Below are 26,917 nucleotides of genomic sequence, written 5' to 3'. Positions count from 1 at the left end.
AGGCTAGCAATGGGGCGCTCAGGGTGCGGCCCCCAGACCTCCTGCTGAGCGGACTCTGAGTGAGGAGGATTTGAGTAGAGAATTTGAGAACTGTGTGTCATTGGCTTTTTCCCTTTTTTCACCTCAGTGTGTAGTTTTTAGAAAATACCTTCTCTCACTTTACTGTTTTGTTTTTAGACAATAAAAGAAGACAAAATGTAAACATGAGGTTCAGGTGTGAAGTGATTGTGGAGTAGAAGACGTCACTGCCTGGCTGAGACACCTGGACACAGTGTGTCAGCCTTTGAAGTCTCTCTCTCTCTCTCTCTCTCTCTCTCTCTCTCTCTCTCTCTCTCTCTCTCTCTCTCTCTCTCTCTCTCTCTCTCTCTCTCTCTCTCTCTCTCTCTCTCTCTTCCTCCCCCCTTCCGTCCTCTCCCTCCCTCCCTCTTTCTCATTTGTTCAAAGAAGAAATGAGAACCCTGTAGGTCATTCAAAAACTCTCCAGTTCTAAAAGGAACATACACATGAGGATCCTACAGAAACCACAACATAAACCACGCTTCTTATGATTCAATAAACTATAGTATTTTATAGATGATTAGTTTCATGCAGTGTGTGGACAGTTGGATTTTTTTGCTTCTGAGAATATCTGTCACAGCCACAGCCCCTGGTGACCAAAAGTGCCATAAAAATGGTCCCCCGACGAGGCCATCTTGGTCGAGAATCATTAATCGGCTACCTCTTACACACCTCCTACTGGGGATCCAGCCCACAACCCTTGACCAGAATCAAACCCGGAACCCTTCAGTCCACAAGCCAACTCTCTGTCCACTGAGCCACACCGTTTGAGGCATTGGACTCAGGTCCAGCAAGTGGTCAGCTCAGGGGGTTAACTGTTGTGTCTGAATGACGCCCCTGGCGGTGGTTGGTCACAGTCCAGATGCCACGCTTTTGGCAGGAAACCAGGACTATACCCACTCCAGCCTTTTAGTGAGTAATTCCATCCTGTGACTCAGATGGGGTGGTGATGGCCTCTTTTACTGTATTTTATAAGGCCCAGCAGAGCTAGCCCATCTCCTTGCACCATTGTTACGAAGATGGAAAGTCAGTATTTTTCATTGAAGGGAATGATTTCATTCTTGCCAGGCAGATCAACAATCAACCACACAAAAAAACTTCAAGAAAGGAAACAGGAAATCTCATTTTGGGGTGAAGAAACAAGTATTTCAAAGTGTATATGATTGGGTCTAAGTAAATGCACCTGGCCTCTAGTGTATTTTATAAAACCTTAGCCTGTGTATAATAAAAAAATGTAGAGTGTAATGAAAACATTTGAAATACTGCAACAAAAATTACACCTGGAAATTCTGTGTTCTCATATCCTTACTACCATCCTCTCTCCAGCCAGTGGCTGATGAGACCAAACACATCCCTCCTTTTAAAGAAAAATAAGTGGATCCCAGCCGGTGTGGCTTAGTGGTTGAGTGTCCACCTATGAACCAGAAGATCATGGTTCGATTCCCAGTCAGGGTACATGCTCAGGTTGTGGGATCAATCCCCAGTTGGGGGCATATGGGAGGCAGCTAGCTGATCACTGATTCTCTCTCATCATTAATATTTCTCTCTTTCTCTCTCTCTCTCTCTCTCTCTCTCTCTCTCTCTCTCTCTCTCTCTCTCTCTCTCTCCCTTTCTCCCTTCCTCTCTGAAATCAATAAAAATATATTAAGAAAAATAAGTGGAAATAAAGAGAGAAACTCAGTATCGAGAAGGGAAAGAAAGTGAGAATAACACATTGGTAAAGAAAACTGCTGTCTGCCCAGTGCCTCCTGCCTTCATTACCATCCTTCCAAATAAATCTCCCCACTCCTCCAGAGCTGGCGAATAAAAAAATCAGCCTGCAAGATAAATGTGTGTGCTCCTCCTGATGAGCGTCCCCATCCATCCACGGCCCGCCCATGTGCCAGCGTGAAGACGGGCCGGAGGAGAATTAAAGACTCGAGTAAGTCCACAGCTTAATCAAGGAGGCTTTTTTCTTCCCACCACACAGCTTTCATCTCTGTCGCGTGTGATTTTTCTCCCCATCTCCTTCATTCTGCGGCCAAGATGCTGATGGCTGATGGGACAGTAACTGATCACATGCCTAACCTTCCAGGGCAACCAATTGGTTTCAAATAGATGGCAGGCCGGCTTTTGATAAGTTTCATTTTGGCCAGGCCTGTTAGTTCAAGAATTACCCACATTCGCACAGCAGACACCCTGTGTGAATGCTAAGGTTTTATAAAATGCACTAGAGGCCCAGTGCATGAATTCATGCACCAGTGGGGTCCCTCGGCCTGGCCTGAGGGATCCGGCTGAAACCGGCTCTCCAACATCCCCAGAGGGGTCCCAGATTATGAGAGGGTGCAGACTAGGCCGAGGGATCCCACTGGAGCATGACCAGGCCCGGGGAGGGTCATGGGAGGTTGGCCAGCCAGGGAAGGGACCGTGGAAAGGCTCCAGAGTGTGTCCAGCCTGTCTTGCTCAGTTCCAATTGGCTGGAGCCCAGCAGCAAGCTAACCTACCAGTTAGAGCATCTGCCCCTGGTGGTCAGAGCACATCATAGCGAGCACTTGAACAGCCTTAGCATGTCATTAGCATATTATGCTATGATTGGTTGAACGGCTGACCTTTTGACCTTAGCATATCAGGCTTTTATTATATAGTATGTCCATTTTCAATGTTTTTAATTTTTATCTTTGTTGTTGGATGGACTGGGGTGATACAGGTTAACAAAATCACACAGGTTTCAGGTGCACAATTCTACAACCCATCCTCCATACACTGTATTGTGTATTCACCACCTCAAGTCTCTATACATCACCATTTTAATGTGTGTTTTGTTTTTTTTTAAATTTCAAATTAAGAGTCTCTCTCAATGGGCAATCCCAGGGTGTGGACTTGGCCTCTGAATGGGATGAAATTACACTGGAAATGTGAAGCATATTTATCTCAAGCAGTTGGACGCTTTTCTTCATTTTTATCTCAGTACAAATAACCCTACTCTAGAAGGTAATGGTTTTTCTTGTTTGGATGGCATGTTGTAAGATCCCTAAGAAATCATTTTTTCTGACTTCCCACACCTAATGGGATCTGTCCTAAGATATCCATACCCCCTGCCTGGGCACATCTAAGTCTTGGGGGTGAGTCTGTCTCTCAAGAGAGTATGTTCCATTTTTGACTTTTCTAATTATAAGTTCTTCATTCTTTAGACTTCACTTCCTGCTACTAATTTATTGCTTTCAAATAAGTTAATACCCTTTTCTATATGACTGTTTTGCAAGCCTTTTGCCTAAGATGTCATGGTTCACTGGAGGTTTCTTTTCTCTGTGGTAAATAGCCTTGGGTTCCAGACCTTCATCACCCCTTGTTTCTGCCACTCTCTCCCCCATGGCAGACCTTGCTCGTCACAGTCCCCACTTCTACTGACCTGGACTCAGAACCCCTCTCCCCATGGCTCTCCACTCAGCCACTGGTCCATGTGAAACCCATTTACCACCCTTGGGATTTTGGTTTCTATATGAGCAAGCTCAGCAAAGATGAAGATGAGGAATGGAGTTAAGCTCTTTAGCAATTTGAACATGCTTCGGTTGGGGTACTGGTCCAAGGTTGATGTCAGTGTTCCGTCTACTTCAAATTAAATCAAGGAATCCTATAGGATGCCAACTCTGACCTTGATAATGCATATTTCATTCAAAAGAACTGTTTCTGAGCAGATCTTTGGAACCAAAATGCTCCTATTTGGCAAGATTCTCAGTGCTAGATTGTTAAGAGAATAGGCGATAAAAGTGAATGATTGAATGCCATCCGTAAATATTATTTCAGAACGGTGTTCTGGCTTAGTTTCTGAAATGATTAACTAGTTTTTTATTCAAGTTCATATATTTCAGGGCTTATGTCAGACACCTGGAATCTAGAATAGCCTCGTATGACAGCAATACTAGTATATCCCTCTAGTTCATGGCAGGTTTCATTTAGGAAAGCTATTTCCTTGTTAAAGGACTTACAGAAGATTTTAGAAGAAAATCTGGTTAGAAGCTCAGTTTCCTTTTACACCCTCGGCATCTTCTGCCGAGAGATCTTGGTTACATGAGACCATGAGCATGTCCTGCCCAACTTCAGAGAGGCCTCCACGAGTACGTACATCTCCATCTCTCAACACAAGGAAACCACTGAGACTTATGAATGAATAACCATCAGTGCAATTTTGTGGCTCTTTGCATGCAAGTTTTTGTAAAGAAGTTAGGCCTGCAAATACAGTGCCCATCTGAGATCAATAAGCAGTAAACTCGCTGGGTCTGATTATTTTTTTTAATAGTTAAGCTGCTTTCAAACAATGACAGAGCCCTTAATTTCTTTCCACTTGACCTATATAGTCTGCATACTCTGGTTGCATAGACTAAATACACACCAAATATCTCTGCTTATGGCTGGAATTCAGTGTAATAACAGTTTGCTTAGAATCACAACCCAGATGCCTTTGTTTAATAAGGATAGAAAAACTGTTGTTTAAATAAATCTTTAGTTGAATATATATATATATATATATATATATATATATATATATATATATATATATATTAAGATGAACACTAGGAAGATGGTTGGATGGATAAAAGAAGGCCTTGGTGGTGAAATGGGTAAGAACCCCCGATGAAGAATCCTGTTGACTTAGAAAAGCTGGGTACCATGTAAACCTTGGAAAAGGGCCTGGTATTGGAGGGACGATGACTGAGATATATTTACTTAGAAATGACTGTATAATAGTTAAGTAAACATGTCTTAAGAAGCTGCAGTTGTGGTAAAAAAAAAAAAAAAAAAACCAAAACAATAAATTTAGGTATGAATCAGATGTAGATTATATCTGAGTCATTGACAGGATTAGTTCATTAAAGTGAACAAAGAGTCTGGGAATTCCGCACAGGAGAAGAGAAGGCAAAGGAACAGGAGGTGGAGTAAGAACAGGAATATTTTTTAACTGTCACAGCAAGAAAGGAAGAGAGAGTTCAAAGAGGTAGTGGCCATCAGCTCCGAATGCTGCCTAAGAGGGGATATGAACTGGTTAGAACAGTTCAGTTAAACAGAGGGAGTGTCCTCTCACTGTTTCTTCCAATTGCCCCAGCTTTCAGTTGCTAACAAATATTCTTGCTGAGTATTGTAATATGCAGTCCTTCATGGTCATTCCCACCCAGTCTCCATCAGTCGGACATGAACTTAGAAGTACTTCTGTTGAGTAAATGTGGCGGGTTGCATTTTGTCTCTCTCCTGATAGTGTCTTTCAGCTACTTAGCTAAGGGATAGGATGGACTTCCGGTTATGGAATAAAGTCTATTCCTGTGTAACACTAACTTGACTGGATAGCTGTCAAGGTCAGGACTTTTGGGTCATTGATATACCACCAGCAACTGAGCTAATTCGTCTAGACATTTGGTCCAAGTCCCATTGTATATTGTCAGATTGACAACACTGGAATAGAGAAAGAGCTTATTTCATTTGCCTAAATAAACGTGTAGGCGGAAAGAGTATAGTTTCTTTTTCCAGTTGATTGCTACCAAAGAGGAAGAACGAAAAGGCAAACTTGTGAGTCATGGTTTCTTCCAAGTGACCAGATGAGCTTCTTATCCATTGGTTATGATCCCTCTTGTGGAAATCATGGTCATGTATGAAATAAAAGGCCCAGCAAACTCTTCATTCTTTTACATATATTTTTTTTCATTTATCTTAGAGAGGAAGGGAGATGGGGAGAGAGATAGAAACCTAAATAATGAGAAACAATCATTGATCAGCTGCCTCCTTATTGGGGATCGAGCCCACAACCTGGGCATGTACCCTTGACCAGAATCGAACCTGGGACCCTTCAGTCCGTAGGCCAACACTCTATGCACTGAGCCAAACCGTCTAGGGCAAACTCTTCACTCTCCTGTTCACCTTCTTTAGTGTCGCAGTTGACTTTCTGCTTGTCAGGCAGAGATCAACTCACTTCTCCGAAACAGATGGTGTTCCCTTTGCCATCAACGTATCCTTCTGTAGTTCTGCAGTTGGCAAGGCCAGATGGATGAACATCCTGAAATTAAACTTTTCACCAAGTTCTCATAAGTAAACAGACGTTTTATTAATATGGACTTCTGGACATGGAACAATGCGCAGGGATGACTGACGAGAGAATCTAATTAAAGGCAACAGTGTGGAAGCCCCGGAGCCCAGGGTTTATTCTGAAAATAAGCAACATCTTTATATCTTATGCCCTTTGAGGAGCAAAAACGGAACCAAGGATGTGTTGTATTTCCTTTTGAAGTATGTTTTTACTGATTTTTAGAAAGAGATAGGGGGCAGAGAGACAAAAACAGACATTGATAGGCTGCCTCCTTCACATCCCCAGCTGGGGACCGAGCCGGAAACCAGGCATGTGCCCCGACCAGTAACCTCTTGGTGCATGGACTGATGCTCAACCACTGAGCCACATCGGCTGGGCTAGTGGTGAAAATGAGACACCGGTGTTTCACCCTATCCTTGGCTCAAAAGCCCAGCATGACCTTGCTATGGAGGCAGAAGGCAGACCAGGGCACTGAAAGTTCTCCTAGAGTTTGTCTAGATGAGAGTGGTTGGCCGAGCAGAGAAAAGGAAATGAGGTCACTTTCCCAAAGCGTCACGAGTCCCTGATATAATGCTCTCCAAAGAGACTGGGACAGTGAAGTCATTCTGGCTTTGGCGTTACATTTAGTGAACGCTCCGGATTTGAGGGAGCTCTCTGAATACAGCTTTATGATAATATATCAATAAAGCAGACCTATCATTGAGAGTAACATTTTTAATAGCAGGCTTGGAGAGGGAGGGAAATGATGGCATGGCTGCTTTATTTCATAGGAAAAATAAAATAAAAGCAATTATGCAAACTCTAATTCCTCTGACATAAATTACTTTGCTATGACTCATAGAAACCAGGATATATATTTCAGAGTCCAATCAGGAGACAAAACCACACAGTATTTGAACAGAGAGAGTTTAATATAAAGAATTAGGGACTCTAGCCTGGTCGGTGAGGCTCAGTGGATTGATCATTGTCCGAGTCAGGGCACAGGCCCAGCTTATAGGGTCCAACCCCAGTGGGGGGTGTGCAAGAGGCAGCCAATCAATGTTTCTCTCTCATCAATGTTTCTATCTCCCTCCCTCTTCCTTCTTCTATCTCTCAAATCAATTTTTGAGAACATTTTAAAAAATTAGGGGCTCTAACCTAAGAGTTGAGTGCGAAGGGATTAGCCAGTAAGACATAGAGAGACCTCTAAGCATGTAGGAGTAGCAGACAGAAGGAGCAGCTGCCAGCTAAGGCTGGCACACTGAATCCAAGGGAGGGTTCCTGCGTGCTAGGACTGATGGAGGGCATAGCTCTAGCTCCCTAGGTCAGTGGTTGGCAAACTGTGGCTCGAGAGCCACATGTGGCTCTTTGGCCCCTTGAGTGTGGCTCTTCCACAAAATGTCACGGCCTGGGCGAGTCTATGTTGAAGAATGGCATTAGAAGAAGTTTAAGTTTTAAAAAATTGGCTCTCAAAATAAATTTCAATCGTACTGTTGATATTTGGCTCTGTGGACTAATGAGTTAGCCGACCACTGTTCTAGGTGACCAGTCACTGTTGCGTTGCACCAGCGGAACCGATTGTAAGTCTACTCTCTGCGTTGCTGGGAAAGTTCTTCCTGGGAGGTGTCTCTCTGTAGCCATTCTGCTACAATGTTCGACAACACACGTGTGTGCCAGCCAGGGCAGCTCACTGAGCCTCCGTGTCCAGAGTTTTCATGGGAATCAGTTACACACATGACCTAGCCCCATTGCAACTGACCTTCATCTCTAGCGCCCCTAGAGGCCAACCTGATCCAGCATGTCCCAAAGTCTCCACCCTGGATCACATTATTAGCACTGACTCTCTCGTGGCCCAGAGCCCCCAGGTGAACAAGGACAGCCTTAACCTGACAGGACATTCCAAGGGCTTATGGGCTTCCTCTCAAGGTCTGACAAGACCCCAAACTTTCTTTGAGATGTTCTGAGTGTGGGCAACCCTGATTTGGTCTTTCACCGCTCATCATTTGACCTCTGTCTTTGCCAAGTCGCCTTCATCTGTAGACTAGACCAAAATAACACCTAGCTCTAAGTCACTAAGGCACAGATGTAAATGTTTAATGAAGCAACACAGAAATAAGAACCATTCTAACTTGGCAAATGGCTTAAGAAACACCAGTGTGGAAGACAGGGACGAATCTTAATATATTTCTTACCATGAGGCCACCGTTCTCTCTATCATTGCAGTCAGCTTGTAAACACGAGTGGCGGCTCTTTCCTATCCTCAACCCCTCCGGCCAGCTCTTCCACCCTGCAAAGAATTCCCATCCAAATCTCTGGAAAATGAGTACTTCTCAGGAGACTTGAAGATTAGTTCAGGCTAATTACAGCCAGATCAATAGTGTTTAGCAGCTGTTTAAAATAAGAAAGACACCCCCTAAAAAAAAAATTAAAAAAAAGAGAGAGCCAAGACCGTTTTGTCTCAGTGGATAGAGCGTCGGCCTGCGGACTGAAGGGTCCCAGGTTCGATTCCGGTCAAGGGCATGTACCTTGGTTGCGGGCACATCCCCATTGTGGGGTGTGCAGGACAGCTGATCGATGTCCCTCTCTCATTGATGTTTCTCTCTATCCCTCTCCCTTCCTCTGTAAAAAAATCAATAAAATATATTTTTAAAAAAGAGAGAGAGAGAGAGAGAGAGAGAGAGAGGGAGAGAGAGAGAGAGAACGATGGTTTCTCTTGCTGCAAGAAGAATTTAGATTCAATGTAAGGACTGGGTCATATTAACACTTAGCCTGGGATGTCTCAGGTGACGCCACTACAAGGGACACTAGATGTCAAGCTGGTGCTGGGGGCAGGGGGAGGGGACCGGGGGTGGTGATAGTGGATGCCAGGCTCTGCCTGCCCGCCTGTGAGCTCAGTGAGCGATGCTCAGCCCACCAGCCACTTCTCTGTATCCTGCAAAGCACCCTGGGAAACACAAATAAAATGAGCGTTTTCTACTTGGGTGGAGCCACTTAGTGGCCTGGGATCTGTGAGCGAATGGCAATATGGCAATTTGCAAGTCTATGTGAGCTGATCAAGGCAAGGCTAGGGTGGGAACGAAGACTCGGTGGGTGTTTCTGATGCTGCATCTTCGGCAATGACGGCAATGGCCGGGTCCCAGGGGAGGTGGCTGGCGACCGACTCCCCACGCGAGCCTATCTCATCTTACTGAGCTCCGAAGGTCAGGACCTGTGCCTCCGAGCCTTCCCGCCACCTCCTTCCTCGGCGGCCACACAGGTACTTGGTACATATTTCCTGATCTCAGTGAGAATCAATGAGACAAAAGTGGTTTCTCCTTGGCAGCCTCGTCCAGCAAGGTGCTGGAGGTCCCTGGGTGAGTTCTGTCTTCAAAAACAACACCCGCCACCAGTCTGCTCTCAAATGCCCCATTTTCAGGTGACATTAGGACAGCCCTGTGAGTGAGGATCTCACCCAATGAGCTTTCAAAGCAAAGATTAGGCACAAGGGTTGGTGGTGGGAGGGTGTTGCCTGCACAGGCAGTAAAAGGGGCGCGGGGGGTACATTTGGGGACCAGCACAGCCTTGGGAGTGAAACCTGTCCCCCCCTTTAAAAAAATATATATTTTATTTATTTTTTACAGAGAAGAAGAGAGAGGGATAGAGAGTGAGAAACATCGATGGGAGAGAACCATCAATCAGCTGTCTCTTGCACACCCCCTACTGGGGATGTGCCCGCAACCAATGTACGTGCCCTTGACCGGAATTGAACCTGGGACCCTTCAGTCCGCAGGCCAACGCTCTATCCACTGAGCCAAAACCGGTTTCGGCATACCTGTCCCCTTTCTGATGATGGCCCACCAGGTATCTCTGGCTTAAGCCCCAGAAGGCAGACCGAAGCCAGTGCTGGCTGTGGGTCAGTGAGACGGGCCTTTGGGTGCTGGCTTCTCTGTCCACACACTGCATCTCCGCTTGCGGGATCCCACAGGGGGCCCGGGGAGAAAACACGCGTGGACCTGCTTGCACGGTGCTCTACAAGGGTGCCTGCAGGCTGGCTCTCCATCCAGGACTTCCTCTCTGGGGTCTGTGACAGCCTCGGGGGCAATGGGCCAGGTGAAGGGTGTAGGGGCTTTTCTCTTTCTCGGGGGGAAGGGAGGGGAGAGAAGGGGAGGTCACAGCCAGGACAATCCCGCCAAGTGGCCAGGAGCCTGACAGTGCACCCCACTTGTACACATGGTTTCGCTCGCGTGGACTCCAAGGGAAGTTTCTTTTCCTGGGAATGAGAGCCCGCCTGTCACCTCCTCTCAGGCACCCCGTACTCGCCGGCCTGTCCATCAGGCATATGGCGCCTGGCAGGGTGCTCCCCTACCCACCGCCCTTTCCGGAGAACAGCTGCTCGCCCTGCTCGCCGGATGCCCCCCACCTGAGCATCACCTTTTCCTGGGTTTCTTGCTGAATCAACCAGTTAGCTGCGGTGCTCTCTGGCTGCTTGAACTACGTCTTGTTAAAACATGGGCGGATGGGGACCAGGTAAAGGCCAGAAGTCACTCTGAGCAAGCCAGCCCCCCCTATACTCCCCCCCCCCCCCCGCCACCTCACAGCCCCGAGGCCCAGCTCTCTCTGTCCCACTGAACAGAGTCAGAGGTTTTTGGGCCCGCATGGGGAGTGTGACTTCTGCAAGGACCTTGTAGGGACTCTGAGCAACACATTCGTTTCTTAGGACATATCCCTCCAGGATCTTTCCACACCGAAAAGCGAAACTGCATGATTTATTTTTTAAAAAAATAAGTAACTGACTCTGGGCTCAGGCCACCCATGACCTTCCCTGCAGCAGCTGCAGCTCAGCTCACAGCGTCCCTGTGGCCTCCCAGTGCCTGCGCCCGGAGAATCAATAGTCACACTCAAGTGTCCCCAGGCCCGTGTCTGGCTGCTGATAGAACAAGGGGTTTCTCGCACTTTCCCAAGGAAGATTGTCACCGGGGTGCCCTGCCTTCCAGTCCTTCTTGGAAAATCTGTCTAGTCACATGGCATTGTGCCTTCATTAGCGTTATTGTCTTGCCTTGATTCCAAATACTGATTTCCATTCCTAAGACTCATGAGGCTGGTGCAGAAGCTAAGTAGGAACTTCACATTAAGGAAAGCCACTCAATGCCTGCCATCTCCAGCACATCAAACCCTCTCGGACTCTGCCATGGCCCTTCGGAGGTTCTTGATTCTTAAGAACTGAGATATGTCCACCTATCGATCGCCCTCCCCCACCACTGATGTTCATTCCTCCACTGGAGGACTGTCCCTCCCAGCTGGTTGCCAGAGGATGTGCTCCCTGAGTGGCCAGGCCAGTCCACCAGCCAGTTCCTCCCCCCAAACCCTGCAACCTATCCCAGTGAAAACTCCCACCCTCCCACACAACCGAAACCCACTCTTCAGACGTGACAGGCGCCTTAATGATCTGCAAATTGCTTTGATATCACACTTGACATCCTTAAGGGGATGCAGCAAAAATACCTCCCAACCAGGTTGGCCCCTCTCCTTCCATGCTTACTCCGGACCCGGCGGATTGTCTTAGGTTTGCGTGCGCGGTGTAATTAGTGCATATGGTCCAGCTGTGAAGAACGGGGCCGCGGACTCCTCGTTATTATTAATGAGGCTCATTAAGATGCGAGGAGGAGCGCGGCGCCTAGGTAAACAATGCATTATGTCAGGAAGTCATTACCGGACCCAGCGAGTCATCCTGACGCCAGTCATCACGGGCCTTCCGCGCGGGGTTCTGTGAAGGCGCCGTGGGTGCCAGTCAACCCCTTTGACTGACATCAAGGACGGACCGCAGGCCGGGAAGGGGGCGGCGGGCCCGCCTGGCAATTCTTTTCACTTCATTTCAAAAACGCGTCTGGGGGAGGTCAGGGGTTGACAGCCTTCTCCAGCGGCCGGTGTCGCAGCGGGGGCACGTCAGGGAAATGTGTGTGTGTGTGTGTGTGTGTGTGTGTGTGTGTGTGTGTGTGTGTCCCGGCCTCCCCACTCCCTCCCAGGCTCACGGTTCTTTCCCGGTGGCACAGGTGGGATGCCACTGGCATCGTGGTGACTAAACACCTGCCAAAGAGGGACGCACAGGATGCCGGGTAGGATCCTGGGGGCTGGCCAGGGAGGGGACACCCGGGCTCAGGTGGGGCGTCTCTCCTGATGTGTCCCCCAAGGCGGAGGGGAGAGGGAGCAGGCCACACCAGTCCAGAGGGACACTGCACGCTGGCCCCACAGCCGATGGTTTGGGGCACTTTTCCCAGGGCCAATCTAGGTTAGCTGTGACCTCTGACCCCTGGCCACATGCCTCCACAGCCAAGTAACTGCGGAGTTAGATGAGCGAACTTGGCCTTCCCGGTACAATGATGTGAGACCACAGGCTGTGTGAGATCTGATGAATGAACACTGGGCTTCCCTGCTCTAGCCCTTCTGTGCCCCAGCTTCGGGGTCCACACTATAGTCAGGATCCTGTAAGGTCTTAGGTGTGAATAGTCCCCTGCTGGCGTGGCTCAGTGATTGAGCGTCAACCTGTGAACCAGAAGGTCACGGTTCGATTCCCAGTCAGGGCACATGCCCAGGTTGCCGGCTCGATCCCCAGTAGGGGGCGTGCAAGAGGCAGCCAACCAATGATTCTCTCATCATGCATGTTTCTATCTCCTTCTCCCTTCCTCTCTGAAATCAATAAAAATATATTATAGAAAAAATAGTCCCCACGTATCGTCTCCTCTCGGGGGTCTTTGCAGAAGCAGCCGTTCCCATGCCAGCGGGCTCCTGGAGCTCCAAAAGGTGTCCCTGCCTTTAAAAGTCCATGCACGCCTCGGTGTAAATCACCCCGGGGATGCAGGCTCCGGTCTAAACGGATCAAAAGAGGCTATTGACAGGTGCTGAAATGAGTGTCTCCCCTGAACACAGGGTCAATTGGTAAGTGTCTGACCCGGACTTCTGACTGACATGAAGAGCTGTCAGGAAGAAATCTCCTTTTCCAGGGATGACAGGGAGGGGACAGAGGAAGGGAAGCAAAAGGAAGGAGTCACTCCCGGCAGACACACCTGTGTGTCCCCCCCTTGGTGCACCTGCAACTGCATATTTGATAATTAGTTCTGCACTTGCGCTGGATGAAGGATGGGGGAATCCAGGTGAGCCTCAAGTTCCATGAGCGACACTGGGAAGAAATTAAAGTTCATCTCAATAAAAGAGACCATTATCACTGATACTGTTCTTGATCTCAATGTCAAAATGACTGAAAGGAAAGCATCACCTTCAAAGCAAAAATGTCCCCGGTCAACACCAGTGGGAACATTCGCAGCCGGGATAGAAGTGTGTGTGAGAGCATGAGATGGGGCCAGAAGCACAGAATCTGCGCTCTGCCTAGTTTAGCATTTGGACAAATAAATGATTTCTCCAATGGGGGACTGTTGTGCTGTGTAGCCTACTTTTACAATTTCATTTATTCTTATTTTAATCCAACTGATATCAGCAGAGTTAGTTCATTTAGGTGCCTCCACCTGTTCAGAAGCTGTGATTGTATAGTTCAGCTTTTCACTTTTAAAAAAATATTTTACCTGATTGACTTTAGAAAGAGAGGAAGGGAGAGGGAATCTACCCAATAAAAGAGTAACATGCAAATTGACTGTACCTTCACAACACCCGCCAGCCAATCATGAGTGAGCATGCAAATTAACCAACAAAGATGGTGGGTTAATTTGCATACACAGACGCTGAGCAGCTGGGGCGGGGTGGGATGCTTGCATCATCGCCATGGCATTCCACACCATCCCAGCTGCTCTGGGCCTCTGGGCAGCATGGGAAGGTGGAAAGGTGGCTCCGGTCAGAGCAAAGGTGCTACCCGCAGCTGGAGGAAGGAAGGCCCATTATTGCATGAATATTCATGCATCAGGCCTCTAGTAGACAGATGGGAACATTGATGAGAGAAAAACATCAACCAATCAGCTGCCTTCTTCATATCCCCCACTGGGATCAAGACTGAAACCCAGGCATGCGCCCTGACCAGGAATGGAACCAGTGACCTGGTTCATGGGTCCACGCTCAACACTGAGCCATGCCAGGTTGTGATGCTGTGTCCAGACAGACAGTAGAATTCAATTGTTAAATCATGAGGCTCCCCCGGTCCAGACTGCCCTTCGTGTGATAGCTACTCCATGGAGACCATCTTCTCCAGCCAGACCCTGTGCTAACTGACTTTGTCATTGATTTTTAACAGATCTCAGATGGTCCCTATAACCCATCATGCTTTGCGATTAACCTCTTTGTAAATATCTTCATTTGGGCAGACCACCTGTTGGGGCCTTGCCAGTAGGGACATCCCTTCCTTGTAGTTTCAAGAAATGGCCTCTGTTCCCAACGGGAAATCAGACAAACCCAAGATGCTGAGTTAGTTCTGCAGGTGAAACTGCCCAGGTGCTTACCTGTAACAGTGCAGGCACGGACAACAAGCCCCGATTTCCCTACTGGCCAAGCGTGTAATCCCACCTAGCCTTGCATTTAATGCCCACCAGCACGCTTTATATATTATATATCTAATATGATTCCTACAAAACTATTCTGAGGTAGGTATCCTTTTCAGCCCATTAAATGGGTGAGGAGACAGAAGGCAAGGTTAACGACTAACTTGCCTGCAGTTGAACCATTTAATGGCAGAAACTGCAAGTGGCTGGGAGCAAGGGACCTGGCGTTCTTGGGTGAACTTGGCAGTCTCTGAAGATGGATGACACTGGTGGGACCTACAGGACATTCTGAAGACACCTCCTCAACCCCATCAAAAAACAAAACAAAACAAAACAAAACAAACAAACAAAAAAAAAAAAAACGCAACACACATAAGGAGCTTTAAAATGTTCTGTTCCACGGAGATGAGCCCAGGATGACTGGCTGTTGTCACGTTCAGACAGTTCCACGTCCGGCCCCAGAAACGGTCAGTAACGGAGAACGCTCTTCAGCCTTGACTGACACTCGTCCTGCTTGTCCCTAAATGTGCATGCCTTCGCCCCAGAGGGGGAACGTTACCTTGTAAAGGCCTCATCTAACGTTCCTCTGAGCTAAAAAAATAAATAAAATAAAATAATAATAATAATAATAATAAAAGTCCATTTTCCTCTGATCTGGAAGGTCCGTCTCTGGGAAGATTGGTTCGTGTTTTCCTCTCCCTTTTGCTGCTACAGACGTGTTACCCTAACACTCTCCCCTGCCCTTCCCCTTCCCTCTCCATCACGCCCTGACACATCCGCCTACCTGGGCGTCTTGCATCAGCTCGGGAAACTCATGGCTAATTTCATTATTTAGGAGAGAGACATGCAAATGAAACCAGACAGCTGGTGCTCCCCTCGAGCTGAGGGTGGGTGGAGGGGCCGGGGCCCCCTCTCAGAGGCCTCCACACCCTCCTGCTCAGGCCCTGGGCGGGGGGGGGGGGGGGGGGGGGGGGGGGGGGGGGGGGGAGGGGGAGCAGCAAGACTGTCGGAGCAGCGGGAGCAGATGGCTGGGAGGGGGGAGGGTGGAGAAGCCCAAGATGCTGGAGAGGCCGGGGAAGGTGGCATGTCAGTTACCTGGGCCGTTGGATGGAGCCCCGCGAACAGGTCTGGAGCGCCCGCGATCCTTAAACACCGCCACTCACTCAGGGGCAGGGGGCTGGGCGCTGTGGGTACAGCATGACCCCGTGGCCAGGAGCAACCAGATTCCTCTGCGCTGGCCTACATTTCATCTGCTTTCTATATGCTCAGTATCTGCCTTGCGTCAAAAAGGAGACATGGAAACAGATTTTAAAAAGAAATGTAATGCCCTAGCTGGTGCGGCTCAGTGGATAGAGCGTCCCTCTGCGGACTGAGGGGTCCCAGGTTTGATTCTGGTCAAGGGCACATGCCAGGGTTGCGGGCTCGATCCCCAGTAGGGGGCGTGCAGGAGGCAGCCGCTCCATGATTCTCTCTCATCATTGATGTTTCTATCTCTCCCTCTCCCTTCCTCTCTGAAATCAATACAAATATATTTTTAAAAAATAAAGAGAAAGGTGAGAGGATGGAGAGCCCATTTCTTCTCCCTCGAATGAATCTCGACCTGCAAACTCAGGTGTGCAAGACACCTCAATGTGTTCCTGTAACCGAACTGCATTCTGTGTTCCCTTCACGACCGCTAGACGGATGGAAAGTTTATTTCCTTGGGTGCCCTCCCTTCCTGTAGAGTTCACGGACCTAGGGCAGGCTCGGAGAGTTCCAAGGAGGGGCAGTAAGTCCTCCTGCCATCTGTCCACAATGGCCTCCGCTGAGACATCCACCATCCGCCCCTTCAGCCCTTTTAAAATGATAATAATAATAATAATAATAATAATAATCTTTTAATTGATTTCAGAGAGGAATCAGAGTTTCCTCAATCTCCCCATTTCTCCTGGGTTCTCTTCTTGCCTCCTCCTTCCCACCCCCACCAGGAGGCCCAGCCAACTGTCTCCTCTTCCTATTCTGATGGTTCGTTTGAACCTAATTGTGTCAGCAGGACCTCATGTCATCCTATAACCAGCCGCATGAGAAAGTCCTCCCCAGAGGGTCCCTGGTCCGGGAGCAGCGAACAGAGCTGTACTCCTGTGAAATCCCAGAGTGACCGTAGTTTTTCCTAACTATGCTCTGAGTGACTCTGGTTTTTGAGAAGCTGGCCTGGATTTTGTGGGAACAACATAAAAATCATCCTTTCCTGGAGCCCACGCCAAGTCTAAAGGCTTGCTGATGGCGAGATATGCGTACCGTGGTTTCTCCAAAATGACTCCCCCCCCCCCTAAAAAACCCCAGGCATTTCATCCTGATGACATCCCACGGAGAGGAGAAACTGAGGCACCACAGATGTTTTGGGTGAAAGCCATGAGTCACAGAGAGAAGCCGGAGCTTTCAAATCCAATTATCTTAGTTTATATGCTTTGGCACTTTTAAAGAATTTTCCCTTTTTTACTCGTTTTAGCCCAGGAGGCTGTGATGCATGTTGATATGTTATTGCATCACCACCATTCACTTCTTCCAAGCGGGGACAGCGGGGTTCCGGAAGGTCAGGTCCCCGGGACCGGCCTGCAGGGGTCTCAGTCCCCCTGCTGCCTGAGCGCCCCGTTTCCAGGCTCTGCAGCAGCGGGGAGGCTCTGTAGAGGCTGTAATAGGGCTTGTTAACCGCCTCCCCGCGCTTTAAAAGTGAATGTCGCAGCGCATTGTACCGGTGAGCTAACGACACGTTCGCGGCCCTCATCCCCATTTAATTCACGTTTCTGGCCACGATGCCTGAGATGATGCTATTCAGTGAATGACTCTGCGGCTGCGCCATTTACACAGAGTGGCCAAATGATGATGATCTCTGAATGCATACGAATCTGGCCACTCAGTGTATATTCTATAGAATAAAAGGCTAATATGCAGATTGTCCCCTCGACCAGGAGTTCGACCAGCAGGCAGGCAAGCCAACCACCCATGTCCCCTCCCCCTGGTTAGGCTGGCCGGACCCCATCCATGCACGAATTCATGCACCGGGCCTCTAATACACACACACACACACACACACACACAGTGGCCAGATTATTATGCTTTCAGAGATCATCATAATCTGGCCACTCAGTGTACTTCTTCCCTTCTCCCTGTGGCCTCCTGGTTGGTTGTGGAAGTTTAGTTATTGCTACACGTTCTCTCCTGCCAGTGAGAATGTTGCTATTGGTTTGAGAAGTAGTCACATCCGAGTGTCCGGGCCACTATGGTGCAAGCTGACCCCTCCCTGGCCTGGCCAGTCAGGCGGCCTCTGTGCACCTGCTCTGCCATTGGCCGCTGTGCCCATGGCAGGAGATGAAAGCAGGAGCTTGCTTTGCCTTGCACCCCTCCCAAACTCCTATGTCGAAGGCCTAACCCCAGGTCAGAGCACGGGGCGGTAAGAAAGGCTGGACTTAAGTCCACCTTCATTTGATGGGCAGGTTTAGCCAGGTGAAGGAAGGAGGGACAACAGAATAAGAACAGATCGCTGTACAGAAAGTTGTTGTTTACAAAAAGGGCATTTTCTATGCATAATCATGCTCATCCCTCACGATCATCTTGGAGAGAGAGACATCCTGGTTGCTATTGACCGAGGACACGCAGCCCTCAGCAACGGTCCTAGACTGGACTCTGGTCTCTGACTCTCAACCTCAGGTCCTTCCCACTGTCCCACACGCAAGGCCATTCCTTGGCGTCCACAGTCTGCCTTTGGTTGATGCAAGTTTCCTTTGGTTCGTTTGGTGAAAGGTTAGCTTTCAACTTCTGAATCTCATTGGATCTCGTTACTATTACACCCATTTTACAAATGAGCAAACTGAGGCTGACTCATTTGTTCACCGTCATGGGTCTGTTAGGACATTGAGCCTGGTCTCAAGCAGTTTTTCTGCTTCACGATTCAATGATTTCCTTATTGTATCCTGCTAACATTCAGCTATAATAGTACATTATTGATGTTATCTTGTTAGAGAAGCAAAATATTGTCGTATTCATGGAGAACAATGAATGGCCTGTTGAACTTTCTCCTTGGAGTCTTATGAATGTCACAGGTACACCATAATAAGGAACAGAATTACTAGTATATTTGATGAGATTTCTATTTCCTTTCAATGAGCTTCACTAAGATTGCATATTTTAATCTGAAAAAGAAAAATACAAATGTAATTTCTGTGAAAATGCCCAGAGGAAGAGAAGCATTATTCTCCAAGAAGGAAATGTTTCAAGTCAAAAGCTTATGATTTTTACCCAAACCACCTTCTCCATAAGCGCTTGGAATCAGCGGCACCCTCGTTCATTTTTTGTTGTTGTTTTTATCGCACAGCACTAGTTCTTTCCTCTTCTGATTTTTTTTCTTTTCTTGCTGCACTTGCAATTTGATATCTCATGCGCGGCTCTCCTGTCTGCAAACTCTCTTTAGTGCAAAGCTCTGCAGAAAAAGAAGAAGAAAAAAAAATTCTCTTCTTTGACCATGAACTTTCGATGATCTAGTTAGCGTTCCTGTCAAGCTTCCCGCGGTCTTTTTGAAAAGCAGGACTTGTCCGGGCTGCCCTCTGGCCAACTTGCGTGGGCCCAGAACGCCAGCGAGAGCCGTCACCCCGCCTGACGGCCTGTCACCGGCGAGGCTCGATTAATCTACACACATTTTCCACTGTTTGGCATCGCCTGTGATAACTCTCTCTCTCTCTCTCTCTCTCTTTTTTTTTCCCCCTTCCAAGCAGCTCCTGTTTGCATTTAACACTTGGGTTAATTTTCATCTGAGTTTAAATTTAGCCATCAGTTATTTCACGGGAGCTGTCAGCCAACATATGGAGGGAGGGAGAGACGGGGGGAGAGAAAAAATCCTACGGAATTTATAATAAAGTGGGATCTGTTGAATGTGAAACAACAACAAAAAAAAATACAAGTGCAATCTAGGGAGGCCCCGGTGGGCAGAGCGGGGTCAGGGCCGGGTGGCGGGCTGACTTGGCAGCTCTATTCGCCAAGAGCCACATCTGTGCACCCCTGAGCTTCTTGATCTATCAAAAGATGATGGAAAGACACAGTTCAATTTGTCCCCTTTTTATAAAGGATAATTAACCTGTCAGTCTTGCTACTTTAACAACTTCATTAAATTGGAGGCGAAATGGGCGCAGAGGAGTCGTGTGTCTTTCCCCAAAAGAAACAACAGGGCGAGAGAGTCTAAAAGGGCGGGAGAGGAGGGGACACGCACCTGCGCGCCCCGGTAATGCCGTCTGCTTCCCGAGAAATGGAACATGCTCCTTCCAATTAGGTAATAATCCCGTCTCCACGATGACCTGCTCAAAGTAATTTTCTTACCTGGGAGAGGAGGTGATGGCACAGCCCTGCCAGGCCCGGGAAGCGCACCCTTAAAAAAAAAAATCGAGGTGATAGGGTTTCAAAGACTGTTGAGCCAAACTATTTGAGGCCCAGAGTGATGGTTACTAAAGGTGGACAGCATTTCACAAGTAATGAAGAGAAAGGAAAACAGATCTCCCGCAGGCCTCCACCCCTCCCTCCGCTGCTCTCCCCCCCCTCCCCCTGCAGATGGTTTCCAGCATTTGTATCTGGGCAATCATTTCTACGAGGATTCTAAGCTGTAAAATACGTTCCTTCAAGAGAAAAACAGCACACATCCTTTTCGTGTTTGCAATCTTAAGAGAATCTGAGCTTTTTATTTCCCAAAGCTAACGCATTGACTATTTTAAGTTGTCAAAATAGTCGTGAGTTAAGCCTCAAGCCATCTTCTCTGTAGAGATGCCTGCCGCTCTGTAAAAGGAAGCACACAAGCACGTTAACAATTTAATTGTCAAATATTTTTTCAAATTTTATTAAAGTCAAAGCTATGTTACACCCAGTGGGAAAGAAAGCAGTTTTATGAGGTTGGTAATTCAGTCTTTATAATATCATGTGATTATTGTAAAATAACAATTTATGACAAAATGATAAAAATTCAACTAGCTATATATAATAGTAAAGATAACATTTATCATGCTTCTCTTTTCAATAGTCAGGAACTCTCTGAGTGTGATCCTATATCAAGAGAGAAATTTCTTGTTTTAGAAAATATTTTTTGAATGATTATTGATTAAAAGGGTGAACTAATATATATTTTCCCAATTTCTTTCTTGTTAATATTTTTCTATGAGATTATGAAAAAGTACATATTTGTAAAGCTAATATCAGCCCTGTGAAATTTATTCTAAATCTATGAACCTTATGAACCGTATTTTTATTTTTTTAATTATTTAAAATATCTCATTTTTGATCATTTGCAAATATGCTGATGATCCTAATTCTTTTCATTCCATAGATGGCATAGAGAGGAAAATCTTTCAATCATATGACAAGTGGTTTTTAGAAGAGAGAGTGAGTTATCCACTAAAATATTTCCATGTTTTATTTGATGCAGAATCAGAATTCATCTATTGTTTGTTTTACTTGAAACGGGATTTGATACAGCTCCTGAAATAATTAAGCTACCACAACAGCTCTTCAACGAAAACTTGAGACATCGCTCTCCTTTTTCATAATTTCTATAATGAAACCTATTTGTTTCAGAGACACACTCGTTAGAAAAAGAGAGGAGATACTTCTGGAGATCAGTAGCATGCAGAGATTTCTTTCAGAGCCCGTTTGCTTTATCATATCATTTCAGAGCCCGTTTGCTTTATCATACAGGATATCACCTCTGCTAACTAAGAGTTGTGTTTGGCATAAAAAAGACAGTTCAAGGTTGGCACAGTTTCTGGAAAAAGAGCTGGCCTCCAACGTGACTCCCCTCCCTTCCTGAGCTTGCCTGTCCCTAACACTACACCATAATTAAGATGATGCGATCTGCATGGTTCCAAATCAGCGTTTGCTGGGAAGAATGAAAAGCTGTACCAGCCCTTCCCCTAGGATTGCAAACACGGGAACCCTGATTCCGAGTGGCAACTGTTCTTGCCATGGGTGCTTTTGCAGGGCGGGCGCGGGCTCAGAAATCAGGTGGCGGACGCCTTACACTGTGAGTGCTTTTCCGCAGCCATGACCTCCCACCTCGTCACAGGCACCGCTCGGCCTGTTTGCTTGCTGTGACTTTGAGAGGAGAGACCCGAGGGCCCCTGGGCAGTGTCACCCTCGCCAGGGGACTCCGCAGACTGAAAAGGAACCGACTGGGCTCCCATCTGAGCTAATGTGGGGAGACTGGGGGTGTCAAGAGGGAAAGCGGCACCAGTCAGGCCTTATTGGACGTTCACTGTGTGCAAATGTGGTGGAACAGGGACGAGGGGGAAGGTTTGGAGAGATCAAAACCTGCTCCAGGGTCCAGGCCGTGCCTTTGAAGGAAGTTGCCGAGTGACCCAGACTTGAGTTGTACAAACCAGGCGACTCCACGGGCCCAGATACAATACTCAAGCAGAAATACTCATGTCAGCCTTGTGATAGTGTGGGTCTGAAGAAAGTGTTGTTTTAATTTTGTGGTGCATAGTCTTCTTGTTCCTTATTCTAGTCAACAAAACACTGCTTGCCGAAAGCGGTTTGGCTCAGTGGATAGAGCGTCGGCCTGCGGACTGAAGGGTCCCGGTCTCGATTCCGGTCAAGGGCATGTACCTTGGTTGCAGCACATCCCCAGTAGGGGGTGTGCAAGAGGCAGCTGATTGATGTTGCTCTTTAATCGATGTTTCTCACTATCCCTCTCTCTTTCTCTCTGTAAAAAAACCAATAAAATATATTTAAAAATAAATAAATAAAATGCAATGCATTAAAAAAAAAAAATGGCTCATTTTAAGGAGCAAAGAACCAAAAGCTTAAATGAACCCCTCGTGCCACTAAGTAAACATGGAAAGCAGGGCAATTTCCTGTTGCAATAAAATATTTAAATTGCCTTCAGTTTAATCACTGTCATTTAGTAATTTTGCAAATGTAGGTCAGCCATTTGTTGGCAGTGAGGGGTTTTTTTTGTTTGTTTGTTTTTAAAGGGCACTTATTTTCCACTAATAACCTTCAAATTTGCAGTCAGTTATTCCAAAGAAATTCAAAATTATCAATTTTATTTAGGGAAAATTTATTTTTATGTATAATTACAATTTTTTTATCAATAGTAATGCACTGATTTGCATATGACATGTATTATAGCTTTGGAAATACAATTATGTATTATTTGTGACCTCAGCTTGAGGAAACCTTATGTTTTGCAAAGCTAAAGCTAGATTATTTAGAAATTATGATTAATTCCTGCATGCTCATAGTTTGGGCTGGCCAAAAGGTAGATTTTTCAGGGCACTAAATTCATGCACTCGTTTTTCTTTGCCTCGTTTTGTGACAAATCAGTAAAATTATTTATGGCAATATATAGCCTACCTTTTTGGTAAGAATTCTATACATTTATAATTTCTATGAATATTTTGTTAACTCATTGTTAGCTAACCTAGTAAGTGTCCTGGGACATTATTGAATGATTTAGATCAATAAATACTGCTGTCACATCCAGGGTGACTCCGTGCACCTGCCTTGGCCTTGACCTATGCAGGTAGAGACGCATATCGTGATGCATCTATTTCAGAACAGCAGTAAGACAGGATCTGTCGTATGCGTTGAATTGAAACCCCCCCCCCCCCCCCACAAAAGACATTGAAGCCCTACCTGTGAACTTGACCTTATTTGGAAATAGGATCATCGAGGATCCACTTCAAGTTACAATGAGGTCATTAGGTTGGGCTCTAATCCAATCTGACTGGGATCCTTATAAAAAGGGCAAATGTGAACCTTGAGGGGAACATGCACAGAGGGAGAATACTATGTGAAGATAGAGGAGAGCTCCAGGCACTTCTTCTGCAAACCAAGGCACACCACAGTTTACCAAGAAACTACTGGAATCTGGGGTGGGGGGTGGGGAAAGGAGGTAAGGAACAGACTGCCCCTCACAACCTAGGCAGGAACCAACCCTGCTGACCCTTGATCTCAGATCTCAGACCTCCAGCCTCCAGAGCTGTGAGACAGGGCATTTATGTTGCTGAAGTCACCTAGTTTAGGGTGCTTGTTATAGCAGCCTTAATGAACTGATACACTTGCCTGACACTAAGATTTAAGGACAGTGGCCATGGCTTCTCTCTCTACTTAAAGTTCTAAGAAAATTTGTTTTCTTATATTTTTTTTTCTTGAATTCAATGATACACATGTCTGAGTCATAATGTATTGTACAAATGTCTTAAAGAGAATATATTAATTTTAGAAAGCTTGGAGTCATTTTTGGACACCTTTTTGAGTACTGTGTAAACAGACTGCATGCTAGTGATAGCACTGACAGAATATTTTAGTAGAGATGCTGCAGGATACCATCAATTATTCAACAGGGGAATAACAATAAAATACAGGTATGGCTACAAAGAGGGACGTAGGTCAGTTCCCATCACCTGTCCCATGTTGTACTGGACATCCAAAGCATTGAGTGAAAGTGAGAAATTTAGACCCATCAGTCTTGACACCAGGCAGAAAGCTTGCTGGGTGGCACTTGGGTTTCTTGGGAAACGTGTGTGTGTGTGTGTGTGTGTGTGTGTGTGTGTGTGTGTGTGTGTGTTTGGGAGAGGTGTGGAAAGAGAGGGAGCAGGGAACTAAGGAACTTGGGGTCTGAGCAAAAACAGCTCCTATTTTACCAGGTTTATATATCAAGGTCCTACATAAGGTTTCAGGTGCTTTTAAAAAATTGAAATCACCGCTTTTAGTCATAACCTGTTTTCTGCCGTAACTTTCACACCTGCCACCCTACAGAGCTTCAGGCAATGGGTAGATGACTAGATAGCGCCATCCAAAGGTAATTAAAATATAGGGGGTTTTTGTTTTGTTTTTTAAAATATGTTTTATTGATTTTTTACAGAGAGGAAGGGAGAGAGATAGAGAACTAGAAACATTGATGAAAGAGAAGCATCGACCAGCTGCCTCCTGCACAACTCCCACCGGGGATGTGCCCGCAACCAGTATGCATGCCCTTGACCGGAATCGAACCTGGGAACTTTCAGTCCACAGGCCGATGCTCTATCCACTGAGCCAAACTGGTTTTGGCAAAATATAGTTTTTGAGATCACACAATTTCACAATATTTGTTAAAATCACTGGAAGAGTGCCTAAACCTATCTAAATCCTTGCCTTCCATTCATAAAGCGAACAGCACTGGGCATGCTTGAGTAGTCAATGACTCCCTAAAGGAGAAAATGGGATGAAAATAGATTCTAAAGCTTTCCAAACCACGGAAAACATGTCTGGAGTATTTCTGCTTTCACAGCAAAAGCAGGAGTGATGGTAAAGTCAATTTCAGTGGATGTTCTTGACAGGATCATCAAGATGACATTGATGGCAGTATCAGGAACGTGTGTTCCTGCCTGTCTCTAGCACAGGCCACTCCTTCGGTGTTGGGACTAGTCATAAATCATTCACCTCTGACACGTACCCTTTAGCAAAGGAGTTTCAGCCTGGGAACTAGAAAGATCCTGGAGGCTGGAAATAGATCTCTCCTGTAAACCTTGTCCAGTTCTGGGCACATAGTAGGTACTTAATAAATGCCTATTAAAAATGAATGGAATGATATAAGACTAGAGCCATCTCCAAGGACAATTGCATTGAGTAAGTGCTATTTATTTCAATGATCCAGTCTCATTTTTTTTTCCTAATATTTTTTGGCTTTTTTAAAAAAAGGTAATAAATTGCCTTCAAACAGCTCTCTGAAATATAAGCTTCAGTAATTTTCTTTAATGTCCTAATCTAAATCCCTGTGTTTCTTTTTGAAAGTCAAATTGAAATATGGCCACTTGGGCATAAAACTCAGAGCACTCTCCTCTCCAGCGCTCTCTTGTGGCTGCAGAGAGAACAACAGTCGGCATTTACACTGTTCTCAGGAAAGGCAGGCTTCTCCCAGTTCCCTTGCTGAAAAATGGGTGACCCAGTGACATCTCGCTAATGCAGGATGCCCTGGTCAGGTGGCTCGGTTGGTTAGAGCATTGCCCCAATGTGCCAAGTTGTGGGTTGATCCTGAGTCGGGGCACATACAAGAATCAACCAATGAGTGCATAAGTAGGTGGAATAAAATTTCTCTCTCTCTCTTTCTCTCTCAAATCAATCGATCTATTTTTATAAACATCTGAAAGATATTTATACAGTGTATGGTGTTGAATCCACGTGTGATGTATTGAGTTGGGAGTGTCCATTGACTCAATCCAAACAAATCGGCTCTGGGTTCCCTGTGGTGCTTTAAAACTCCTCTGCTTACGGTGCTTCCTTACCACCAACTGTGTCTTTCCTCCTTGCTTTCCAAAGTGGAAAAGAAAATCTATCTGTTCAAGAGCAGCTGCTGTCCTTGTCTCATTCACAGCGAGCTGCCATCCCGTCTCTCCAGCGGCCTGACCGCACATTTCAGCCATCACTTAGGTAACCGAGCACTTGGGATTTCTGGAATCAAACGCGCTGTGTCCCCATAGCTTTACTGCTGGGTCTCCTCAGCATGCAGGTCCCTTATGCAGTCTGCTCTTACCCACGTGGATGTAGTTGGAGCTCCGCAGTGCATTTCATGTGTCCATCCTGACCTTGCCCAAGGGATCCCCAAATGGCCACAAAGGCAGGGAGAAGGTATTCTCCCCTTCCCCCACCCCAGAAAACCCTAAATAAGCTGGAATGGGAGTAATGGAACAAAGTGGACAGCCTAGTATCTCAATTTTGACATAGTTAGCCCAGGAAAGCAAACACTTCATTGTTCTCTCTCTCCTTCTCTCTCTGTCTCTCTCTCCCCCTCTTTCTCTTTTCCTAACTTAGGTAAGCTTACATATTAAATTAAGATACCCTATCATATGTTTCCCTGGCATTTCCACAAATATATACATCTATCCTATCTAATAAAGACAGAATATGCAAATTGACCGTAACTCTACAACAAAAAAATTGCAGCGCCGGTAGCCAATAAGGAGGGAGTATGCAAATTGATGCAACAAGGTGAGAGGCTGAAGGTGGCTCCAGGCTGGAATGAAGGCAGTGCCAGCAGCCAAGAGAAGGAAGGCCTATTCTTGCATGAATCATATGTATATTATTGATTTCAGAGAGGAAAGAAGGAGAGAGATAGAACCATTAATGATGAGAGGGAACCATTGATTGGCTGCCTTCTGCACCCCTGCCTCTACTGGGGAGCAGCCTACAACCCAGGCATGTGCCCTTGACCAGAATTGAACCGGGGACGCTTCAGTCTGCAGGCCCAAGCTCTATCCACTGAGCCAAACCAGCTAGGGCCCGATAATACTTCTTATATTCACACAGACCAGCACCTCCTTTCTTTTGGACAAATAAATATTTTAAAAACAGACAGGGGCCCCTTCTTCACAGAGGCCAG

The 26,917-nt window shown here is 46.5% G+C and overlaps 1 protein-coding gene across 2 annotated transcripts in view; it reads left to right on the top strand.

Moving 5' to 3' along the window:
* The window catches only part of SPATA17 (spermatogenesis associated 17), a 165,422-nt gene that overhangs the window by 60,437 nt on the left and 78,068 nt on the right, over positions 1 to 26,917 (top strand). Inside the window, exon 11 of one of the 2 annotated variants that reach the window (XM_084868954.1) lies at positions 178 to 1,589. The exons of the other annotated variant lie outside the window; for it this stretch is intronic. The gene's annotated coding sequence lies outside the window, so the exon portion shown is untranslated. Of the gene's footprint in view, positions 1 to 177; positions 1,590 to 26,917 lie in introns of those variants that run through there. 2 annotated transcript variants of the gene reach the window in all.

Source organism: Pipistrellus hanaki (assembly GCF_964339955.1).
Source record: "Pipistrellus hanaki genome assembly, chromosome: 20".
Lineage (NCBI taxonomy): Eukaryota > Metazoa > Chordata > Mammalia > Chiroptera > Vespertilionidae > Pipistrellus > Pipistrellus hanaki.
The sequence above is the reverse complement of the archived record's forward strand: the minus strand, read 5'-3'. Positions and strand labels throughout refer to the sequence as shown.